We start from the raw sequence: 7,042 nt of genomic DNA on the forward strand, positions 1-7,042 counted from the left end.
GAACCCGCCACCTTAGGTGTACATGGCTGGTGCCTTAGCCAGTTGAGCTATAGGTGCCGAGCCCACCTCTAATTTCTTATCAATAAATTGGGTATATTATAGAAATGGAGATTTAGAATCCACAGAGTTATCCATCTTGAAAGTTATCTAAACCACGCCTCTATTTTATGTATGAACAACATGTTTACCAAATTATCTAAAGCCTCACAGCAAATTAATTGATGCTGTGATAAAGTTCTGAGCCTGGATTGTCCACATTTTGCCACACGTCCCTCGGACGTCTTTTTTGGTAATCTGTGCCCTTCCAGCAGAAATATTAAAAATTTCTTCTTCTCGTATGTTCATTTTTCTTAATTTTTGATTTGTATTAAGATAAAATGTTGGCAAAATACCAAATACCAATAAAAAGAACAGCAATGAATAACTTTCATGGAATAAAATGCTCTTGACAAACTTTATGCGATTTGTAAAAACTGATCCTGAGGAACTCCCACCTGATGTGGGGTAGGGCAAAGACATAATGAACGGAGTGAGTTCTCAAATTAAATAACATTGACTCACTCACACTTAACTTAATCAGGATATCACAAAATGAGGGCTAAAAATAAGAAAAAGTAAGGCACAATGCATGGCTCCGTATTTGTTAATTATTTTCTGATGGTAGACATTTTTATTAGGTATATAGGATAAAGATGTGTAAGATACACAACAACCGAGACTAGAAAGTAAGCCGAGGTCTATTTATGAAAAGCCTTCGCCTTGCTATGGAATGGCAAACTCTCAAAGGCATCTGAGCAGAGCAGAGAGCTCAGATGTCATACTGCCCTCAGAGTGAAAGATGGCTTGTGCTGAAGGGTCAGAAGACAGGGAGGGACTCCTCTGAATAAACCAGGAGGGATGATGAGATCCTGAACTCAGCTAAGTGATAGTGGACAGGAAAAGAAGGGAAAACTTCTAGAAATCAGTAGATTATACCTTCAGGAAGATGTAGGTATTCTGAGACATCCAAGAAGCAGAGATGACACCATATTCCTAGCTGGTGTTTTGTAAAGTTGGTACCAAAGCTCAGTGAGAAAGTATCAAGTTGGGCAGGGAAGTGAGAAGAAATAAAACATTTATTTTGAGAGTGTATCTGTAGAGCATCAAATAGAAAAGATTAATCTTGGTGTCTAAACCTCAACACTATACACTTTGGGGGCTGAATAATTCTCTGTGGCAGAGTTGTCCTTTGTAGAGTAGGAGAACCTCCTCCCAGCCATGGGGAAGTAATCCCTCCAGAAAATGTGCAGCATCCCCTGAGGGGAACATCCCCCCCCCCCCAGAACCACTTGTCTGGAGCGTGGCAGACATCCCAGTGGGGCTTCTTGCTGGTGCTTTACTGCCTAGGCAGTGGCTGAAGCCCTGGAAACGATGACCTCGCCATGGAGGGGCTGCAGCAGGCAGAAAAGAGGCAGCAACGATTAAGAGAGAAAGCCACCAGCCAAAATGACACAGACTGAACAAAGAGGCAGGAGAAAACCCAGGGAGAGATAGTCAGGGGAGCCAAGAGGAAAACGAAGTTTCAAGTATAGTGGGACGGTCCACAGGACTAATGCATGAAGGGAATCAGAAAAGGGAGGAGAAGTCACTGGTCTGGGGAATTTAGACATGAAGTGGGAATAGAACCCAGGTTGTGGGGGGAGGGGGTGCACAGGAATTAGGGAAATGGCCACTCTGAGTACCTACTATTCTGTTCCGCAATTGCACGGTGACAGAATTCAGCAACACCATTAAGGGGCAATGGGTTTGAATGAAGCACATTATAATTCTTCTTAGAATATCATGTAATATGCAGCCCAGTTTTCACATTCTGGCCATATAAAGGCACATTTTAGGTAGACCTTTGTTTCCTAAATGAGAGCAGTGATGACCAGAGGAAGATACTTCAAGACATAGGTTTAACTAAAACCATCATTGAATCCCATGGAATTATTTTAATGGTTTGGCTTTACACTCTGTATAAATTTTATCTAATTTCCAAAATGATCTCACATTTAGCTTCCTACCAGGCAATACTTCTTTCTGCAAAAACCCTTTTAATTCCTGCCATGAAACCTCTTCCCTCGCTTTCAGGTTGTATAATGAGCAGAGGATATATGGCAGCGGTGCAGCCAGCAGCCGTGCGTTTCAGTGTGTGGCCATGCTATCCCACCGGGGGAGGGACCTGGGAGCATATCCTTTATCATTTGGAGAGACGGGACGGGAGGCAGGCCGGATGCCTCTCAGGCAGAGTGAACATAAGGATGACGAATGAAAAGCATAAAAAATAGACACTTGTCAGCTAGGAATTAGACGTAAAACAGAGTGGTTCAGAATAATGTGGCTATTCCCGTCCGAAAAAAAGAAAAAAAGATGAATGTCTACCCTTGGAAGACCTTTAGGATTCTACATTTCTGTTTTCTTTCCATTACTTCTCAGGCTGCTACTAAAATGAGCACAAAGTCCTTCCATTATAACCTAGATTACTTTTGCAAAGTCAACTTGGCCTACCTGTGATTTAGTCGGTGATTTTACCAATTAAAAGGAAAATCAGCTCTGGTCATATGCATGCATTCAGATGGATGTTTGCATAAGAACATGAATATTGGCTTACTAAATCCATATACTGAAATCCAATTAGCAGAAGTAGAATCAGACCTGAAACAATATGGATTTCTATTTACCATTCATATAGAATCAAAGAAAGACTTTTTGAACACGCACGTGCACATAACGTCTCATTTACCTTGTATTTTAGAATTGTGAAGCTTTCAATGATTATTTTTTGCACAATAACATTGTGGTTATGAATTATCAATGACATGGAAAACGCTGAGTTGTGGCATTCTGCGAACATTAACTCTGCTTTTTGACAATGTGGCCAACAGAATAGAAAACTAACTGGGAGACAGGGACTTTCTGGCTTTCACTTCCCATATTTGGAAAACAAAAATAATTGGCTGAGTGATTTTGAAGATCTCTTTTGCTATAAGGGCCTATTACTGACTAGACTAATATTTTACATATGCATTTTAGGGGGAAAAGCTTATCCTTTGTGTGATAAGGTGCTTCTTGGTTGCCATTATTAGTTTCTAAGAGAAATAACAGGGCTGTTATTCCTCAAAAGCCTAGGAGTTCATGCATCTTTGAAGAGAACAACTTAGAGTACACCCCTCAGAACAACTTTCATGGAACTTTTGGATGCTTGAATCTACAGCATAGGAAAAAGTTAAGACATTGGGGAGGGGATGGATTCCAAAAAGTTTAGTATCAAAAAAAAATTAGCACATGTTTTGTATAAATTCTGGAGAGTGATACAATGTACTCCATAGGAGCAGATGGAAATTAAATCTCTGATGATTGTGAATGCACTGTGAGTCACTTTGACAAAACTAATTTACTATCTGGGACAAAGAGGAGGGAGGGAAATGCCTACCCAAAACAGCATGCAAGAAGCCTGCCCCATATCAAGGTGCATATTTGCAACTGGGCAGAAAATCATGTCTTCTCTGTAGAGCAATTCTTCCTGCACAATCTGGGAAAAGGCTGAGTATGGCCCTGTAATGGGAAAGTGAAGGCTGAGAGGCTGTGGGTGTAATGGGTCATACTACCATCCATGTACCTGCTGATTTTGGAAGCAGGTTATATCAGAAAAAAAGATCACCCGATGTTATTTAAGCAGGCAGGCTGCTGATAGTATTGTCTTTGAAAAAGAGAAACATTCTAAGTTTTAAAAAATGATTTATATTTATTAAAAATGTTTATTCCCTCACCACTGCTAACTCATGATGCAGAAAGATTTATTTATTACAATAAAATATTTTTTATTTGACTGATACATGAAGTCGAGAATTCTTCAATGAGCATTTTCCTCAATAGATTATTCTAATGGAAATCTAAATCCTTAAACTCCACAGAAGGATAAGATATAAATGAAATATTATATTATTAATGTAGACTGTTTTTTGTTTTTAGGCCTCCTAGAGTTTTACAAATATTAAAATATATACTGAATTTAAAAAATACTGGAAGATTATAAAGCACAAAATGCACATAATAAATTATTATAACTGTATCTTATTATTTGCTCAGAGTCTTCTGGAATAAAAGATGATTACTCATGTATATAATTATTCAACATGTCATTCTGTCATTCTCTTACATACCTTGGTCATATGACCCATAAACCATAGTGAAAACCAGCATTAGGAATTTTGAGATCGAGTAAATGGAAAATGACAAGATTTATCATACATACAATTGTCTATGTGTGGGTTTGTATATAGGTACAGCAGAACGTCCATAGTTAACCACCTCCCCACATTGACCATCTTCTTAAGGTGACCTAATTTTCACAGACCACACATGTATGTATCAGTAGAGTTGGCCTCGTTCCTTATATTGACCACCTCCATATGCTGACCAGTTTGTTCAATCCCTTGGGTGGTCAACTTACAGAGATTTTAGTGTTTGTATACACACATACCTATATTTATGTGTGTTTGTGGGTGTGAGGAGGTGGTTATATGTCTAATGGATCATAACATTATGCTACTTTTTCTAAATTCAAAATATTAAGGGGGTACAAATGTTTTTAGTTACATGGACTGCTTTTATAATGTTTGAGTCATGGTTCTAGATGTCGCCAAATAGTGTTTACTGCACCCATTAGGCAGGATTTTGTCCCTCCCCTCCCTTCCCTTTGATTCCCATTGAGTTTTACTTCCACTTTCACATGTGTGCCCATTGGATAGGTCCAATTTAACAATAAGTAGATGTGGTATTTGTTTTTTCATTCTTAAGAAAGTTTACTTAGGGGGATTATCTCAGTTCCACCCAAATTGCTGTAAAAGGCATTAATTCATCCTTTTTATGACCGAGTAATACTCCGTGATGTATACATACCACATTTTATTAATCTACTCATGAAGTGATGGGCACTGGGGTTGATACAACATCTTTATAATTGTGAATTGTGCTGCAATAATTATTTGAGTGCATGTGTCTTTTTGATTAACTAGCTTTTTTCCTTTGGGCAAATATCCATTAGTGAGATTGCTGGAGCAAATAGTTGGTCTACTTTTAGTTCTTTGAGGAATCTTCATACTGTTTTCTATAGAGGTTGTATTAATCTGCAATCCCATTGATTGTTTTGAACTTTATAATATAAGGCATTCCAACAGGGGTAAGGTAAGGTGGCATTTCATTGTGCTTCTAATTTGCATTTCCCTGATTATTTAGGTTGTTGAGTATTTTTCATATGTTTATTGGCCACTTGTTTATCTTCTTTTGAAAAATTTCTTTTCATGTCTCCTACTGACTTTTTAATGGGTTCATCTGTTTCTTACCGATTTGCTTGAGTTCTTTGTAGACTCTGGTTATTAGCCGTCCATGAGATGTATAGCTTGTGAATATTTTCTCTATTTCCATAGTTATCTAATGTTCTTTTGATTACTTCCTTAGCTGTGCAGAAACTTTGTACTTTAATTGAACCCAATTTATTTATTTTTGTTACTGTGGTTGGCATTGGGGTCTTATTGATAAATTCTTTGCCTAGACTGTTATCTAGAAGAGTTTTTTCCTACATTTCATGCCTTATATTTAAGTCTTTTATTCATAGTGAATTAATTTTTGTGAGCAATGAGAGACAGGGGGTCCTGTTTCATTCTTCTACATGGACTATCCAATTTTCCCAGCACCATTTATGGACTAGGGTTCCTTTCCCTTAGTGTATGCTGGTGTCTGCTTTATCAAAGATTAGTGAGCTGTAGGGAGGTGGTTTTATATCTGGGTTCTCTGTTTTGTTTCATTGGTCTATGTCTCTATTTTTGCACCAATGCCATGCTGTTTTGGTTACTATATTATTGTAGTGTACCATGAAATCTGGTAATGTGTTGGTCCCAAATTTGTTTTTTGCTTAAGATTGCTTTGGCTATTAAGGCTCTTTTCTAGTTTCAAATATATTTTCCAAGTCTGTGTAGCCAGAAAAGGTCACAACCATAAAAGAAAACTATAAAGCAATATCCCTTATGAATATAGATGTGAAAAATCATCAATAAAATTTTAACAAACCGAATTCAGCAGCATATTAAAAAAAGTTCACCATGACCAAGTGGGCTTCATGCCAGGGATACAAGGATGGTTCAACATATGCAAATCAATGAATGTGATTCACCACACAAACAAGAGCAAATACAAAGATAATATGATCATTTCAATAGAAGTGAAAAAGCATTTGGCAAAACTTAGCACCTTTCCTGATGAAAATCCTCAACAAACTAAGCATAGAAGAAACATACCCCCAAATTATAAAAACCTTTGTTGGAGACATAACCAGCAAATATCTTCTTCCATTCTGAGGGCTGTCTGCTTGCTTTACTCACTGTGTTCTTGGCTGTGCAGAAGCTTTTTAGTTTGATGAGGTCCCAGTAGTGTATTTTTGCTTCAACTGCCTTGAAGGTCCTCCTCATAATTTTTTTGCCCAGACAAATTTCTTCAAGTGTTTTCCATACACTTTCTTCTAGTATTTTTATAGTTTCATGTCTTATGTTTAAATCTTTAATCCAGTGAGAGTCTATCTTAGTTAGTGGTGAAAGGTATGGATCCAGTTTCAGTCTTCTGCAGGATGCCAGCCAGTTCGCCAAGCACCATTTGTTAAATCAGCTGTTTCTTTTCTTAGAGTTTCATAGTTCTCTTTATAGAGATCTTTCACATCTTTTGTTAGGTAAAGTCCCAAACATTTCATCTTTGACACTACTGTGAACAGAATAGAGCCCCTGACTGTTTTTTCAGCATGACTATCATTGGTATATATAAAGGCTACAGATTTATGAGTATTGATTTGGTAACTTCAGACGCTGCTATATTTCTTCATCACTTCTAAGAGTTTTGTAGTAGAATTCCTGGTGTTTTCCAGGTATACAATCATATCATCTGTGAAGAGTGAAAGTTTAATCTCTTTTGATCCTATATGGATACCCTGGATTGCCTTTTCTCCCCTAATTGTGATGGCTAAAACTTCCAT

At 37.6% G+C, this 7,042-nt stretch overlaps 1 protein-coding gene across 1 annotated transcript in view; it reads right to left on the reverse strand.

The window, feature by feature from the left end:
* The window catches only part of UNC5C (unc-5 netrin receptor C), a 393,520-nt gene that overhangs the window by 111,885 nt on the left and 274,593 nt on the right, over positions 1-7,042 (reverse strand).

Source organism: Otolemur garnettii, unplaced genomic scaffold (genome assembly GCF_000181295.1).
Source record: "Otolemur garnettii isolate 467f Iridium unplaced genomic scaffold, OtoGar3 scaffold00137, whole genome shotgun sequence".
Lineage (NCBI taxonomy): Eukaryota > Metazoa > Chordata > Mammalia > Primates > Galagidae > Otolemur > Otolemur garnettii.